This window comes from Pan paniscus, chromosome 6, assembly GCF_029289425.2.
Source record: "Pan paniscus chromosome 6, NHGRI_mPanPan1-v2.0_pri, whole genome shotgun sequence".
Lineage (NCBI taxonomy): Eukaryota > Metazoa > Chordata > Mammalia > Primates > Hominidae > Pan > Pan paniscus.
The window spans coordinates 15,117,182-15,135,237 of record NC_073255.2 but is presented as its reverse complement, the minus strand read 5'-3'; the positions used below and the strand labels follow the sequence as shown (position 1 = coordinate 15,135,237).

The following is an 18,056-nucleotide window of genomic DNA, read 5'->3' as shown; positions in this document are numbered from 1 at the left end:
CCAGCATCTTCAATTTCTCTCTATAGAAAATATTAAGGAGCAAAAATAAAGAATAAAAAATAAAATGAGCAGGCAAAATTTCTTATCTATAAGGGTTGTCAAAAACAGAGTAGTAGGGCATAAACCATATAATAGTACATATAAGTTGTTGAGAGAATTCTCAGCAGTGTAGCAGCATGTGTCAAAAAGTCATGTGCATTACTCTCCCTAACAAGACAATTGTGCTGTTCTCAAAATATATCTTTGCTTTCCCTGGTACCATAATTAGGATTAAGTCACAGCATAATCGAGTCAGAGCCTGGATTTTTTAAAAAGATGATAAAAAAGAAAAGGGTCTTTACTCCAAAGGAACTACAAAATCTAGTCTCAGGAGCTGGGGGATTATAGGCAGGACTAGATCCTAAGGATGCTTTATCAAAGGGGTCAGGATGTAAATCAAATAAGGGAGAATGTATTGAGTTGGGAGCACTTTCCTGAAATACAGGATTTAACATGTTGACAAAGATCACGGGACACAGGGATATATATGATATGGCTGTGTTTAGTGAGTTCAAAATGCCAAATTTTTTAAATGTTAGACAGTGGAAGAGCGATGATAAACTCAGGGAAGTGTTCATGCTGGAGTATTTTTACTATGTAAAACTGGAGAACCCACCAGATTACTATGTACTAACTATGCACTATGAGAATGACCAAAGGATGCACCATTTACCAAGGTCATGAGGCTAGCACTGGTAAGAAAGGTACGAGGATCACTGGTAAGTACAGGAGTTGTTCTTTATTGCTCAGGAATAGTAGTAGGAGAGTCCATTACCTAATTAGACTCACCGATAGCAATAGGAATGATAGTCACAGACAGACCCCTGTGGAGCAGGTAGGTGGAGCTTACCTGTCCAAAGTATAATAGATGCAATCATTGTGGTGAGTGGCAAGGTCCAAATGGGATCATACACAGAAAATTATGGAGATTGTTAATCGAACATGGTGTCCCAAGGGCTGTAATATATAAACAGCCAAAAAGAGTACCAATCAATTAGTATCCTCAGATATATTTAAGAATGGATGGTTGAGGGCAATTGCCTCAGTTAAAACCCACAGTCCCAGCCTGGTTTACAAACATTAGCCAGTTTTCATACTTGGAATCTAATAATTAAATAAAAGACTATATCCCTTGAAGAAAGAACTCTGCGATACCATGACAAGTGTACAAAGTAGTAAATCCCCACATTCTTCCCTGAAATAACTTACAACTATTTACTTGAGTAACTGTACACTGGGGAAAGGGGAATATTTTAAGGACTCTGATACAAACTCTACGTTAACATTCATACCCAGAGATCCAAATAGTTTTCATAGTCCCCTTGTTGTTAAAGAGAGGGGATGTGGGGAGAAGGTAATAAGTAGGGTCCTGGCCAATGTTTGACTCACAGAGGGTCTATTGCAGACTGATTTTGTGATCATTTTCATGGTATCTGAATATGTGATTGGGACAGACATACTTGGTATTTGGTACAAATCCCACATTGGGCCTTTGGCTGCTGGATAAGAGCTGTAATAGTGTGGAAGGCCAAGTGAAATCCTCTGAAAGTGACCCACCTCTGGCCAAGGTAGTCCAACAAAGCAATATGATATCTGGGGTAGGGAGGATGGAGATTAATGCCATGTGCAAAGATTTAAAGGGTGCATGAGTGGACATCTACATCATAATTGCCTTGAATTCACCAGTGGAAACCAATGGATCCTGGAGAATATCTCAAAGAATTGCAAAATAATAAAATAGAACAAACAGTTCCATACATTGTTCAAGAAAAGACTTTCCTGGGGGAGAAAAAAAGCTAAATTTACATATTGAGAAAGGGTATATGTCAGAGAAAATTGACCCAGGTGAACAACATGACATTTTCTAGTAAAATTATGGGACACTAGAATAAGAAAAAAAAAAAAAACTTTCAGCTTTCCAGAAGAAATATCAAATCTCTTGTAAGGACAAAATGTCAGTTTGGCTTCAGATTTCCTTTCAGCAACATTCAACATCAGCAGACAATAAAGAAGCATAGAAACAGAAAAAGAAAAAAGTATGTTCTGAAGAATACAAATATGTAAAGCTGCTCTTCCATTAGAAAGGTCACACGCATGCCACTCTAAACATGCAGGCTTAGGGAAATTTTTTGTACATCAGTTTTTCTTGAGAAATTGCTAGAGGTTACACTTTAAGTTAATAAAAGATAACTGGAGACTGCTGGGCAAAAAGACTGGCAATGAACATTTAAAATGTTTAACTCTAGAATTACAAAATATAGCAGGTGGATTAGGAGGCTAGAACAGGATGTAAGTATTGTGTGTCTTGACAAAGTTGGTGTTTCACGTCTAGAAATATTTGCTAGGAAGAAGGACTAAGAAGGTGTGAACTAAGTAGTTTCTCAGAATGCCTCGCTTCAAATAGCTGAAATTTAAAATATATTATTTTAGTCTGACAAATCAAGCAATATAAGCATCTTCAAGATTACAAAGGTACTAAATTAGAAAGAAAATATTACTGATTGATATACATTGCTGAAGGATAGATATCGGAGCAAGAAAAATATGATTTTATAATGGCAAATACTAAAATGCAAAATTATTATTTCATAAATAGAGAACAAAATGCATCATATAAAATTATAAAGCTAAACACACTAGGACAACAGTACTTTATAAATGTAAAAATTACACACACACTCCTACACACACATATTAAGAAGCAAAGAAACAGATTAAAATGAAAAAGAATGATTAAATACACTATGCAAACAAAAATTAAATTTAAAAAGTTGCTGAAAATCAGATGTGTTTGCCATGTTAACAAAGCATAAATGTTTTCAATCCTCTACTCAATGACAATCTCAGATTGGATTGAAATGAAACAGGTAACTCTGAACTGTATTCCAGAGGACTAAAAAAAAAGTAAAAGCAGAGTTCATGATCTTAATATCAGACAAAGTGGAGGTCAGGCCTAAAAGCAATAAATGGGTTTCACCTTCTGCCCATGAAGGATTAATTGCTATGGCAATTGCTGTTCACTGTAAACAACTAAAAAGCTGGAAAAATGTGAAATAGTGGTTTTCAGACAGTGAACAGTAAGAAGGGGGCAGAGCTGTGATGTCTGAGATGTTAAATTAACTTTAGCCTAAAGCTGCCCCCTTAGGTATTTTTAAGTTCAGCCAGAGGTTTCTCCACATATAGTGAACTGTAACCTAAATGCATGTGTAAAGGATTGTAACCTACTCTTGTAACGAGTAGCCAGTTCTCAGCCTGTCACAGCAGCCAAGTTTCAATCACGGGGAGCCAAGTGCTTAAACCATGTTTGAATAAGGCAAACACCAAGCTGTAACTAATCCAGCTGTTTCTGTACCTCACTTCCGTTTTCTGTATGTTACTTTTCTCTTGAGGTCTGCAAATGTTATTGGACCATGTGGCAGCCCCTGAGTTGCTCTGAACCTATTTTGGTTCTGTGGGCTGCCCAATTGGCGAATTGTTCTTTGCTCAGTTAAACTCTGTTCCATTTAATTTGTCTACAGTTTTTCTTTTAACAGAAGAGAAACAATTGGTTGGGCTAGTTTGCTGACTGGAGATTTCCTGATTATGATGCAGGGAGAGGAACCCAAACAAAGCTCAGCCAAATTGCAAAGACAGAGATGAAATTTCTGGTCCCCTCCTGAGGAGGCTAGAATTTGAAATTTTCAATGAGAGTGACAGACAGGAGACGACAGAGAAAAGAGAGTGAGAGAGGGAGAGATTGGGAAAGTGCATGCCTTGGAGAACTTCAGAGGGGGCCTCTGTTTTTGAGTACTGATATGTGCATGTGCATGCATGAGAGGAAACACTGCGATGCAAAGGAGAGAACTACTGAAAAGAGTAAGCAAAAACAATTCACAGAGCTCTTACAGGTCCAGGAATAATTTGTGTTTTGTTTTGCAGAGTGGTGAAAACTTGTAATGCATGGAACATTGGGCAGAATCCTCAAGAGGCTGCTCTAAATCTACCATAACAAAGCTTAGAATCAAATCTCAAATGATCAGTTGGATCCACAAATAATTTAACTGTGCCAGTACAAAAACCAACACCCTTTATAGGGTGAATTATAGGATGAATACATCAAAATCTAAGGCCAGAAAATGTAAAATTTACAACATCAGTATTCAGTAAAAATGAATGAGCATGCAAATAAAATACAACCCATAACCAGGAGAAATATCAGACAATAAGAGGACTCAGAAATGACAAAATATGGTAAAATTTGTAGACAAGGATTTTAAAAGTTTATTATAACCTAAAAATATGTTCAAAAATTTAAAGAAAATATAATCAGAGAAAGGGAAAATAGGAGATACACTTAAATGGAACTTTTAGAGACAAATATACAATGTAAAAATAAATATACATTGAATGAATAACATCAGATTTGATACTGAAGAAGAAAAGATCATGAAGTTGAAGACTAAACAATAGAAATGATCTAAAATGAAGCACTGAGAGGAATTAAAAAAACAGAAAAATGCTGACTTGCTTTTTAACGTGTTGGGATTGTCCTTGATTGTGAGTTTGGTACTTGACCTTCATCTATGCAAATTATATGGCTTAAATTAGATCACTCTTTTTGTAGAGTTGATTTTTGTCTACTTCTGCTGAAATCTTTGATTTACTTCTGGACTTATAACAATTTCGGCCATCCTTGATGTCCTGGCGTAATTTGAGTTACAGTTAAAACACTAACACTTTGATGCTAGTTTAAGACTCAGTTTTCCTGTTATAGTGCTATTTAAAAAAAAATCTAACTGCAGGGCAATCTGCATGCCCCTGTGTAGCCAAATATCATTACTACTAACTCTGTAATCAGCTCATGAATTTTGCTTTCTTCTGTCTACAGTCTAGCTGTTCTACCTTGGAGGAGTGTCTCAGAGTACCTAATACCCTCCACACCAGACATTAAAGTTTTATTTTTACTTTTCAAATAAATAGTGATTATGTATGTAGTGCATGATGTTAAAGAATGTACAACAAAATGTTTATTTCCAGTGACTGGATTATGGATGATTTTTATATATTTGTCTTTCACATTTTATTTTCTAATCTTTTTGTATTAAGCACAAATTACTTTGGTAAAACTATATCACTTTTGGAGTAAATAAAGTTAAAAAATGTGTAAAGCTTTCTTGATTATCTGCTTCTTTATTTATAACTAGACCATCAGTAGCTATGTAATATTTGTTACTTAGAACCAACCAACCCTTCTCAGAATTTTAGCCTTTTGAGTGCTGTTATTTTCTCTCACCTGTGTCTTCAAGATTTACTCCATCTACTGAGAGTTCCTCTTATTGAAGAGAATCAGTGAGCCATTTCTAACTGGCCTGTTTTATACCTTTTCCCATTTCTCTCAGTGGGGACTTCCAACCTTCTGGATGAGAGATTATGAATATTAATTCACCCTATCTGCCTATGCTACAGACCACTGGATCACTTCTGTAGTCATAGCAACCTGTTTTGAGACTTGTTCATGTCCTCTCTAATTAAAACTAGGTGCTGTCTTGTACAGACTAAAATAGTTTGAAGCACCAAGAGTAGAGGCTGTATTCTCTGGTTTTGTATCACTCTATTTTATATTTCATCTGATCCTTATGAACAATGATTCACCACATTAATGGGCTCATCTCTTCTTGACACGTCATTTTGCTTAACCATGTTGATGCCTAGAATATTTGCATTCAGGAGTATTTTGACAGGAACTTAAAAATAAATTACTAGACTTTTAAACTTTTATTTATATGATCAGTTCTGTGTTTAGTAGACTTTATCTCCAAGTCTCTGATACTTACTCCAGAAGATGAGAGACGAGGTGAGAAATGCATTAAATTAATGCTTGGTGTGATGTTTGGGGATACATGGAGAATCAGAAGAGGCTTGAGGCTCAGGGATGAGTGAAGGATCAGAGCCGGGGTAAAGAGTGAGGTGATAATGGGGGATGAAGTGTTTATATTTTGAAGCAGGCATTTTGACTTAGTTGAGTTAAAAAACAGCCGTTTCAGTATTTCTACTATGCCTTAAAGATGGCTGAGTAGGACAAAGCCACCTAGCCCACATAGGGCTTTGCATCCCTTGAAACATGTTCTATCCAGCTCATAAAACTCTGAGGCAAACAGATTGGTGAACAGCAGAGTCCTGGTCTTGGGACCAAGAGACATGCTGTCTAACTTCTCAACCCTTTGAACTTGAACCACCTCTACTAATCATGACTGATTTGGTACTCTAAAGGGGCCATTACTGATGGCTATTCTGATTAATGCTGTGTGGCAGTAGTTCCAATTCCCTGTGACTTTCCATCTGGGTACATAGCTGTCATCATTAGGTAATGGCTGCTTTGCTGGGCTATCAAATTACTAAGCAGTTACTACAATCTAGTGCTGATTTAACATGATTTGATTTAATAATTAGTTATGATTTTCCCTTTTCTACTTCTAGATGATAACAATTTAAAGTGTCCTCTTTTTGCCTTCTGTTCCTCACTCTTCTTGCATTTGTGTATTCCCTCACAAATATACTGTATCATTTTTGAGAATGAAGTAATAGAACCACTATAATAATATATAATAACAATGGCCACTATAATTTAACTGTCATGATTATCTTTCACAGTCAGAATATAACCTTTTCTCCCCTTCTTATTTGCATAATTTCAGGGGTATAGTGGCCTGTGAGAAATAAGGAGTGAAGTTTTATATGAAATCTCAGGAAAGAACCTGAACTGGTTTATGTGATTAGAAACTCTAATGCCACCTCTTATGCCCATTAGGATCAGGAATGGGAGATGGTTAAATCTATTTATAAAAAGATGTTATCTGTTCCTACTCTTTATCAAAATTATTGCTTCCATAAGTATTCCATAATATTGATTATTGACTTCCTGAAGAAATCACCATATAACCTATTGTTCAAGCAAAGACAAATGTATTGCTTACTGCAGAAAGAGAGGACACTACCTTGAAAGAATTCTACCAAAGGGGAAGTTTAAAGACAGAATATTTACAACTTTTGGGTGGTCTGGCTCAAGGCATATCTTTCTGTGTAAAATACTGCGTGAGAGTGAGAAAATGCTATTGTATAGCAATTTAGAATTGTGGACACAGCAAAGTGAGGTTTAGAAGGGAGTCCTTGAAGAGCAACCCATCAGGTGCTGAACCTGGTTGAGTTATCTGTTGGTTAGAGAATGGGTTATATTAACTAGTCCTAAAAGATAACCAGTTTAACAGTCTATAGTTCTGATAAATATATTTTCAGAAGAGTTATTTACAACTCCATGTTCCTGGGGAAACATTTTCTGGAATGGCAAACTTATGCTAATGAAGACAATAAGTTAGTGGCTGTAAATGGTTTCTGTTTCCAATACATTGACAGAAAATAAGTTCATAAAAATTGGGAATAGACAGAAAGCAGAAAAGAAAGGCTACTTTTCAAAATGCTTATAGTCGCACCAGTTGTGTGATCCATATATCTTGTATTATCCTGTGGAAAGTATTTGAGATGAGGAGTATCAGTGAAAGCTTTAAAGTTTATCCTTTTGTTATATTTGGTAACATATGTTCTAGGTCATCTGTAATATTTGACTCTACTATCACTGCTGTATCTCACTTTGTATATAAAGTAATACTTCTTAACTATTAAAACCTACATGATGAAAATCTTTGAGTGAGTACACTTAAACAACAGCCATCTAAAATAAAAATTGAACTGGTAAGGATTTCTGTTTGTAAAAATTATAACCCAACTTTCGCTAACCTAAAGAAAAAGCTAATTTATTCTAACGGTTGTCTAAGACAAAATGCCCTGAAAAAAATCAAGGAGAGGATTTTATTCAGGATATTGCAATAAGTAGAATATTTTTTAATGAGGGATATCTCAAGGAAAAGGAAGGAAGCCTGGGGTTTTACCAAGGCTGATTGGTAAAGAAGGAAGTCGCTTGGAGTCAGTCATGACTTAAGGACATCTGATGCTACCACAGGAAACTTGAATGAACTCAGATTGATTCCAAAACCTCATATAACATTTTTGAAATTAAAAATACAGGGTATACAATTGGCGCAGCCTAGGGCATGTACTCACTCTCTATTTTCTAAGGAAGGGAGAGCATATAGTATGTATGCCCTTACGGCTTCCATGATGGAATAGGATCCCTGATTTTCTCTTTAATGGAATTACCAGCAGAAAAGTTATTCTAGCAATGGAGCAGGCAAAACCAATATATAGTTATCTCTCAGTATCCATGGAGATTGGTTGCAGGAAGCCCATGGATACCAAAATTTATGGACGCTCAGGTCCCTGATATAAAATGGTGCAGTATTTGCATATAACCCACACATATCCTTTCAAATACTTTAAATCATCTCTAGATTACTTATAACACCTAATACAATGTAAATTTATGTAAATAGATTTTACCCTGTATTGTTTAGGGAATGACAGGTAAAGAAATCTGTATTTGCAAAGTTCAGACACAATCATTCATTTTTTTTCCTGAATATTATCTATATTTGATTGGTTTAATTCATTAATGCAGAACTCATAGATACGGAGGACTGACTACACATACATACTGATACATAAATGTGTGTGTGTGTTGTGTGTGTGTGTGTAAGGAAAGAAGGAAGGAGAGAAAAAAGGAAGGAGAGAAGGAAGAAACTAGAAAACAATTGGTATAAAAATTGGCTCAGTTAATACTTCTTTAAAACAATATAATCCAAGGGTCACTACTCTTAAGAAAGGTTTGTCTTGGGTTTGCTTCTGCATTATCTGCTGGCTGTTGGTTCTTCTCCATGTTCTCCACACATCTTTCACAGCTCCCAGGGGCCAACTTTTCCCTGTAGTTGTTCTCACTGTTTGGAGCTCCTGAACTTTGCCTCCTCCATAGGATTCTTCCTGCAGTGGGAACAACATGAAAGGGTGAATGAGGGACGGGATGCACTTCTCTTTATTGCTCCATGTGTTTTCCTCTATATTTGCGTAGATCCCTGGACTATACTGAGATTTTAGATGTTGCTGAGAGATTGTAGAAACTAAATAAATTTACTGTCATAGGAGAGGCATATTAAAACTGTGCTCTTATATGATTGTCCTAATAGCTGAAAGTAAAATCAAAGACTTAAGTAAAATTCTTCAGATGGGTTATCTCATGAAGACACTCTAGGTCCTAGCCTCTCACCTACGCTCTCCACTCTAAAGAGTGTACATCTCTTACTGTTTTTTAGGAATACGATATGCAGGGCCACAGTATTCCCAGCAAGTTTTGGGGTTGAAATTTAGCGTTTTGTGTTAATTTCTTGTGGCTGTTATAACAAATTACCATAAATTTAGTAGCTCAAAACAACAGAAATTTAGTTTCTCACAATTCTGGGAGCCAGAAATTCATCATCAGTATCACTGGGCCAAAATCAAGGTATTACCAGAGGCACACTTCCCCTGAAGGTTCCATGGGAGAATTCTTTCCCTTCTTCCAGCTTCTCATGGCTGGCAACATTCCTTTGCTTGTGTCTGTATCATGCAGACACAGAACGAAATTTCTGCCTCCATTCTCACATCACCTTCTCCTCTTCTTTGCCTGTGACCTTCTTTTGCCCCTCTGTTATAAAGATAATTGAAATTGGATTTAAGGCCCATCCAGATAATTAATCTCCTCATCTCAAGATCCTTAACTTAATCACATCTGCAAATACTCTCTTTCCTTATGAGGTAACTTTTATAGGTTCCAGGGTTTAGGACCTAATATTGGGTGGCCATTATTTAGCCTATTACACCCTTGCTCTGTTTACGAAGCCATACACTTCACTGTGACCCGTTTCCTATTTTGTTCTTCCAAAGGTGGTGCCTTTTTGAAATTCCTGATGCTGAAATTCATGATCTCTGTGGACTTCTAAACTGCACAAGTTAAAATCTCACTCTCCACTATTAATCTAGCCTTTGGGCCCATACATCAATTATTAAATTTGGAGATTGAATTATTTACTCTTGATTTGTTCTTCTCCAAATTTGGTCTGCTAATTTCTTTCATCACACCCCTTTTTTGAAGGCTTATAAAAGTGTAATTCTTGTGCTCCACCCTAGATGTAAGAAATAAGAGTGCATTTTGAACAGATATCTCCAGTAATTCTTGTGAACAATAAATCTTGAAAATGAGTGGCTCTGAATGACAAGTGAGGTAGCTCTAGCTGAAGGGTTGAAGGAAGACATTGGCACCCTTATCTGGTTTTCCTTGAGATGTCATTGTTAATCGCCTCTGGTGGGCACCTACACACACACACACACTCTCATACACACAAACACACACACACCTAATTCAAAGACAATATTATCTCACAGATCTACCTAACTTGATCAGATTAGAGCTTTATATCACAACAAAACTCTGTCTTCTTCACTCCTTCGTTTTTTCACCATTGTCTTACAGGCTATAGTGTGGGGCGACCCACCTAAGAAATGTTTAACAATGATTCAATTTTTGGGCCGCCTATAAATTGTTGCCTATATAAAGACAGGGCTGAAACTCTGAATGCTACACATTTCCATGCTTTAGGTTAAATCAAATCCTCAGGGTAGAGAGTCCCTCTGTAAGTTGTGTCTAAAAAAAAAAAAGGAAAGAAAACTTTATGAGGATTTGTAGTATATTGTGATTCTTCCATAACAGGATATGGGGAAATAGGGGAGGGGCAGAAGTTATTTTACTCCTCCAATGGCAAACCTAACTTTTCCGTCACCTGTATTTTAAGAAATTTTTTTCTATGTTGCTATTTTTAAGCAAACATTTAAAACTTTAGAATAGTTTTAGATGTACAGAAAAGTTGTAAAGATGTTACAGAGTTCTCACATACCCTATGCCCATTTTCCACTATTGCCAACATCTTACATTACTATGGCACATTTACCACAGCTAAGAAACCAATATGTTACATTATTATTAACAGTCATCCATATTGTATTCAGATTTCCTTCGTTTTTACCTAATGGTCTGTCACAGGACCCCAACTAGAGTCCCACATTACATTTAGTCATTGCATCTCTTTAGGGTCTTCTTTGTGGTCACAGGTTCTCAGACTTTCCTTGTTTTGATAACCCATTTGAGGGTTTTGAGTACTGGTCAGAAATTTTGTACAATGTCCCTCAGTTTGCATTTGCTAATGTTTTCATAATAATTAGACTGGGGTTATGGGTTTTGGCAGGAGACCACTGTAAAGTGCCATTCTCATCACATTATTTCAAGAAGTACTGAGGCAGAAGAATGGGGTCTGGATGCAGGGAACCTAAGGCCGATTTGTGCTGACTTCCTAAAACTGCATCGAAAGGAAAACCCCAACTTTCTGCACCAAATAACAAAAGGATCAGAGGCAACTCCCCTTGCAAACCTCACCCACCTTTTCTGCGTCATAGGTGAAAAATGGAAAGTACTCTGATTCCTCCCATCCCACAACAAATCAGACTGGTTGTGGGCCCAGTCTTTATTTGCATAGGGGTGGAACTTTGTAACTTCACTACAGCCTCTGATTGGTTGCCTTTTGTGACCACTCAGCCTGGTCACAGACCAATTCTTCATCTACATAGGGTGTAAACCAAGTAACCAATAGGAAATCTCTGCAAAGTATTTAAACCCCAGAAAATTCTATAACTAGTGCTCTTGAGCTGCTTTCTTGAGCCACTTGCTTGGGCCCTCTCCTACTCTGCAGTGTATACTTTCGTTTCAATAAATCTATGGTATTGTTGCTTCATTCTTTGATTGCATTGTGTGTTTTATCCAATTCTTTGTTCAAAATGCCAAGAACCTGGAAAACTAGCATTCAAGACACTCCACAGATAACAGTACCTGCTATCAACATGACTTGTCACTGTTGGCGGTAAGCCTGATGACCTGGCTAGTGTTTATCAGGTTTCTCCACTGGAAAGTTACTCTCTTCCCGGTCTTCCTGTACTCTTTGGAAAAATGTCACTGTGTGGACCACATTTAATGGGGTGCGGGGGAGCAGTGCTCTCCCTCCTGCAAGAGGCATTATTACTTAAATAATTTGGAATTCTGCATAGAAGAGTGTCCATTCTCTCCCCTTTTTTTAAATTCAATTATTTAGGTCAGTATGCGGTTACACTCTAATAATACAACATCGCTACTTTTACTGTATTCTCCTTGTCGTATCTTGATTTTCTAAATGCATGGAACATGAAGATTTTTCTGCACTAGTCTGTATTTATTTCTCTGACTTCCTTCCCTGTCACTGCTCTACTCATCAAATAAACTGAATTACATGAAATGCTTCAAACCAGCCATATTATCTGCCTCCTATGGCTTAAAGCCTACTTTCTACTTGGCCTGGAATGTTGTTCCCTTTTGCATCCAGCTGTGTAACTTCTACGTATTCCTCAGGACTCAACCAAGCATCAGTGGGAAGCCATTTCTGTTACCTTCCATATCCACAGTCCCTTATGGAACACTTTCATCACTCTCATGGTATTCTTTTTAGCACCTATAAAATTATCTTAATTATTGTTTTAAATTTCAATTATTTTTAAAAATTGTTTTAAATTATTGTTTTACTTGTGTTGTCTTTTATCAATGGAGAGAACCCAGAGAATAGGCATGTCTTGATTTCTATATCCTTATATTAGTATGTATCTGGTATATTAAACTCTATAACCTGTCATCAGCAATTCCAAAATTGAAAAATTCCAAAATAGCTGTTAAACCCGAAACGTTTTTGTTATTCATTTGGTGGCAAAACTTGACTTGACATAAACTTTTGATGTTCAACTTTCTTTCAGATGGTTGAAAAACCATTTGCACTCGGGCTCGGTGTGGTGGCCCAAGCCTGTAGTCCCAGCACTTTGGGAGGCTGAGGCAGGCAGATCACCTGATGTCAGGAGTTTGAGACCAGCCTGAACAACATGGACAAACCCCGTCTGTACTAAAAATACAAAATTAGCCGGGGATGGTGGCACATGCCTGTAAGCCCAGCTATTCGGGAAGCTGAGGCAGGAGAATTGCTTGAACCCGGGAGGCGGAGGTTGCAATGAGCCGAGATCACACCATTGCACTCCAGCCTGGGCAACAAGAGTGAAACTCTGTCTCAAAAAAAAAAAAAAAAGAAAAAAAAAAGAAAGACTATCTGCCCTCATGTGAGGCTATTGAGTCTTTGTTTTTGCCATTGTTTTGTTACAGAAATATTTTATTTGATTACTGAGTACTGATTCAGACTCCACTGTTGGTATTAGAATATTTGGTATGTTAGAATGTTTGGTACACGTACCTTTCTAAATTCGAAAAGTTCTGAATTTTTAAGTGCATAGTGTCCCAACAATTTTGGATTATGTATGGTGGCCCTGTATTATTTTCTTAGAAAATGTTAATGTATTTGAATTTTAATAGCATAACAAAAAGTAACTTTCAGCCAACCCTGTAGAAAGATGAGACAACCCCATGATATCTGAAACAAAAGGCTGAAGTTATTACTTAAGTAATCAAGAGCTATGTTGGTTCAACTCAGTCTACTGAAAAAAAATTGATTTCAGATGGGGATTGGGAGTAACATTCTTTTGAATTTGTGTTGTTTACAGCAGAAGGAGTGGGTCAACATAGCTTCTGAAGAGCATTCATTGGAGTGAATCTGCCATTTATTGGCTGTTCTTCAAACCATAAGACTGATATTGATGGTCAGCTTACAGAGGTATGCTCTCTACAGGTAGGTGCCTGATTAATTATATAGGCTTAAAGGCAGTTCTGGGTGATAAAACTGATACTGATTGATTAAAAGAGATTAAAACCAGATCTGTCAGATCTGCTTTAATGACTGACAGTCTTTGTAGAAGCCTGGGGACACTTTTTAAAAAATTCTCAATACAGACTAAAGTGTATTTTATTTTCCTCACCAAGTACCTCTTTTAGAACATTATTCTTGAAAACCAAAAATTGGATCACAAAATATTTTGCAGTGTCCAATTGATGAAATAATCCCTCATTTTTATTAATTCCATGTTGAAATGGATGGAACTTGAATGTGGCAGCTCTGGTAAAAGTAATAGAAATATTCTGTTCTACTGGTCTATGTGCCTATTTTTATACCAGTACCATGCTGTTTTGGTGACTATGGCTTTATAGTATAGTTTGAAATCAGGTAATGTGATGCCTCCAGATTTATTCTTTTTGCTTAGTCTTGCTTGGGCTATGTGGGCTCTTTTTTGGTTCTGTACAAATTTTAGGATTGTGTTTTCTAGTTCTGTGAAGAATGATGGTGATATTTTGATGGGAATTGCATTGAATTTGTAGATTGCTTTTTGGCAGTATGGTCATTTTCACAATATTGATTCTACTCATCCATGAGCATGGGATGTGTTTCCATTTGTTTGTGTCATCTATGATTTCTTTCAGCAATGTTTTGTAGTTTTCCTTGTAGAGGTCTTTCACCTCTTTGGTTAGGTGTATTACTAAGCGTTTTTCGTTGTTGTTGTTTATTTGTGTGTTTGTTTTCAGCATTTGTAAAAGAGGTTGAGTGTTTCATTTGATTCTCAGCTTGGTCACTGTTGGTGTATAGGAGAGCTAGTGATTCGTGTACTTTAATTTTGTATCCAGAAACTTTGCTAAATTCTTTTATCAGTTCTAGGAGCTTTTTGGAGTCATTTAAGGTGTTCTAGGTAGACAATTTTATCATCAGCAAACAGTGACAGTTTGACTTCCTCTTTACCAATTTCCATGCCCTTTATTTCTTTCTGTTATCTGATTGCTCTGGCTAGGACTTTCAGTATATGTTGAAGAGAGAGCCCAGAAATAAGCCCAAATACTTAAAGCCAACTGATCTTTGATAAAGCGAACAAAAACATTAAGTGGGGAAAGGACACCTATTTGGCAAATGGTGCTGGAATAATTGGCAAGCCATATGTAGGAGAATGAAAGTGGATCCTCATCTCTTATACAAAAATCACCTCAAGATGGGTTGATGAGTTAAATCTAATATCTGAAACTATAAAAATTCTAGAAGGTAACATTGGAAAAACCCTTCTAGATGTTGGCTTAGGCAAGGATTTCATGACCAAGAGAACCCAAAAGCAAATGCAATAACAACAAAGATAAATAGCTGGAACTTAATTAAATTAAAGAGCTTTTGCATGGCAAAAGGAACAGTCAGCAGAGTAAACAGACAACCCACAGAGTGGGAGAAAATCTTCACAATCTATACATCTGACAAAGGACTAATATCCAGAATCTACAATGCATTCAAACAAAGTAGCAAGAAAAATCAAACAATCCTATCAAAAAGTAGGCTAAGGACATGAATAGACAATTCTCAAAATAATATATACAAATGGCCAACAAATATATGAAAAAATGCTCAACATCACTAATTATCAGGGAAATGCATGTAAAAACTACAATGCAGCACCACCTTACTACTTCAAGAAGGGCTATAAGCAAAAAATTAAAAAATTAACAGATGTTGATGTGGATTCAGTGAATAGGGATCACTTCTACACTGCTGGTAGGAATGTAAACTACTGAAACCACTGTGGAAAACAGTGTGGAGATTACTTAAAGAACTAAAAATAGATCTACCACATGATCCAGCAATCTTACTACTGGGTATCTACCCAGAGGAAAAGAAGTCATTATACGAAAAAGATACTTGCACACACATGTTTATAGCAGCACAATTCACAATTGCAAAAACGTGAAACCAACCCAAATGCCCATCAATCAATGAATGGATAAAGAAACTGTGATATATATGCATGAAACTGTGATATATATGTGATATATATGATCATATATATAAATCATATATATCATATATATGAATCACATATATCATATAAATCATATATATCATATATAAATCACATATATGATATATATGATGGAATACTACTCAGCTATAAAAAGGAATGAATTAATGGCTTTCAAAGCAGCATGAATGAGGTTGGACACTATTATTCTAAGTGAAGTAGCTCAGGAATGGAAAACCAAACCTTATATGTTCTCACTCATAAGTGGGAGCTAAGCTATGAGGATGCAAAGGCATAAGAATGACACAATGGACTTTGGGGGCTCAGGGGAAAAGGGTGGGAAGGGGGTGAGGGATAAAAGCCTACAAACTGGGTGCAGTGTATACTGCTCAGGTGATGGGTGCACCAAAATCTCACAAATCACCACTAAAGAACTTTCTCATGGAACCTATCACCACCTGTTCCTCAATATCTTATGTAAATAAAAAAATTAAATAAAAAATTAAAAGTTAAAAAATTAAAAAGTAATAGAAATAATTTGAATAACAATTTTGTGTCATTTCAAGATTCTTTATAAAAAGAACATTTAAGTCTACAAGTTAGAAAGTCTTCTATTCTTCAATATGTCTTGTCATATAGTTTCACTACTATCTTAGCTCTATTTATTGTAGAAATTATTACAGACATAGCAATCAAATCAATACTACTATTAATATTATTTTTGTTAGCAGTGAAAGAATCTCTAGTGAGTCTGGTATCTCAGCCAATTAGAACTTGGAAGATATTTGCTAAATTCAAAGCTTTGAGTGCAGATGAGATGTCTAGGAGAATGAGAACATGAGGTAACATGACCAATGTGGACATTTCTAATTAAAATATTAAACAAGGCATCTTTAAAGAACGTTGAAACATTTAGTACTATAAACATCTATTGCTTTTTTCTAATATGTCCTCAATTTCTCCTGACATTAAACTGTGGACATGAATGTAAAATCCTACAGAATATAAAGTTGCTCTTCATTTCTATGTGATAAAAAGAATTTAAGAATAATCATATAATTTTAAATAATTTTAAAAATCTGTGTGGCAGGAAGGTATTTTATTACTTACTCGTCTCCCTTTCCTTTCTTATCCACTAACTACCTACAGGAAAAAGGGTCTTTGGTAAGAAGTAAAATACAGTTGTAGATGTGATTAATCTATGATTATTGTGCTAAGAAATGGTCAGTGTTAGAGAGGGTGGTGTGAAATGTATATATCCATCTGAAAGACTTAAAGCCTTCTCCTACAACACATTGTTGGGCTGTGCCTCACTGAAGGGAGTCTGGCAGGCATTTGGAATGTTAAGGATTGTGCCACTTCTTCAGAACCCTAGAAGAAGGACAGAAAAGTAGAAAAACACCAATGATTTCTGGGGAAAATGACAGGAGGAGAGAATCCCTGAGTTCCAGCCTCAGCAAACTTTGAATTAAAGGTGAATAAACAAGAAAAGTAAATAAATATTTTGCATCACCTACACTCTGCATGTATTGGTGAGTAGCAAGAAGTTGGGCGGCTTCCCAGAATGTACTTTTCCTGTTTTCCCCATGCTGTTTTTTCTCTGTCTGGGATGCTCTTCCTCCAGCTAATTTTTATCCCTTAGTGCCTATGTCATCACGGAAAGCCATGGCTGCTCCACTTTAAGTAATCCTTTTCCAGTGAACCATCACCTGTTACCTTTCCTTTATAGCACTTATACCACAATATGTAATATCTTGTGCAATTTTTAGCATTCTCTTAAGAATTCTAAAATTATTAAATCTGCCTTTCCCAACAGAAGATGCTCCATGAAAGTCCAGTGGTATGGTGAATCCAGCTCATTCTGGCCTTTAAAGGCTGATAGTTATCCTACGGTGTGATGGTGTGTTACCATGCATGTTTTTCTGATTTCACCTTCTGTGATGTCACACTGGTAGTTTGAAATCAGCCATGGTGGAGTATTCATACTATGGACATTTGTTACATGCTATAAAGCCGGACTTCCTTTTTCTTAGAGAGTTGATTGTTAATCATTTACCAGCACAGCACTGGTAAGAAAAATGGTATTCTTGGTTCCCAGCACAGTGGCTGGCATGTAGTAATGCTCAACAAATATTTGTTGAAAGAATGCACAATAAGTTGAGGGGTTAAAATTATTTTCAACTGCAACAGATATATTTTTCTTAGGTTATAGGACCTTTCTCATTTAAAAAGTTCAATGATTGAATTTTTGATTAGCAACCAACAGGTAGGAAAACAAT

General features: G+C 36.3%; 1 long non-coding RNA gene across 1 annotated transcript in view; it reads left to right on the top strand.

Annotated features, from left to right (window-relative positions):
• Nucleotides 1-18,056, top strand: part of LOC117980880 (uncharacterized) — a 185,712-nt gene that overhangs the window by 104,315 nt on the left and 63,341 nt on the right. Inside the window, exon 2 of the long non-coding RNA XR_004672359.2 lies at nucleotides 13,618-13,742. This is a non-coding gene — a long non-coding RNA (uncharacterized LOC117980880). The remainder of the gene's footprint in view (nucleotides 1-13,617; nucleotides 13,743-18,056) is intronic.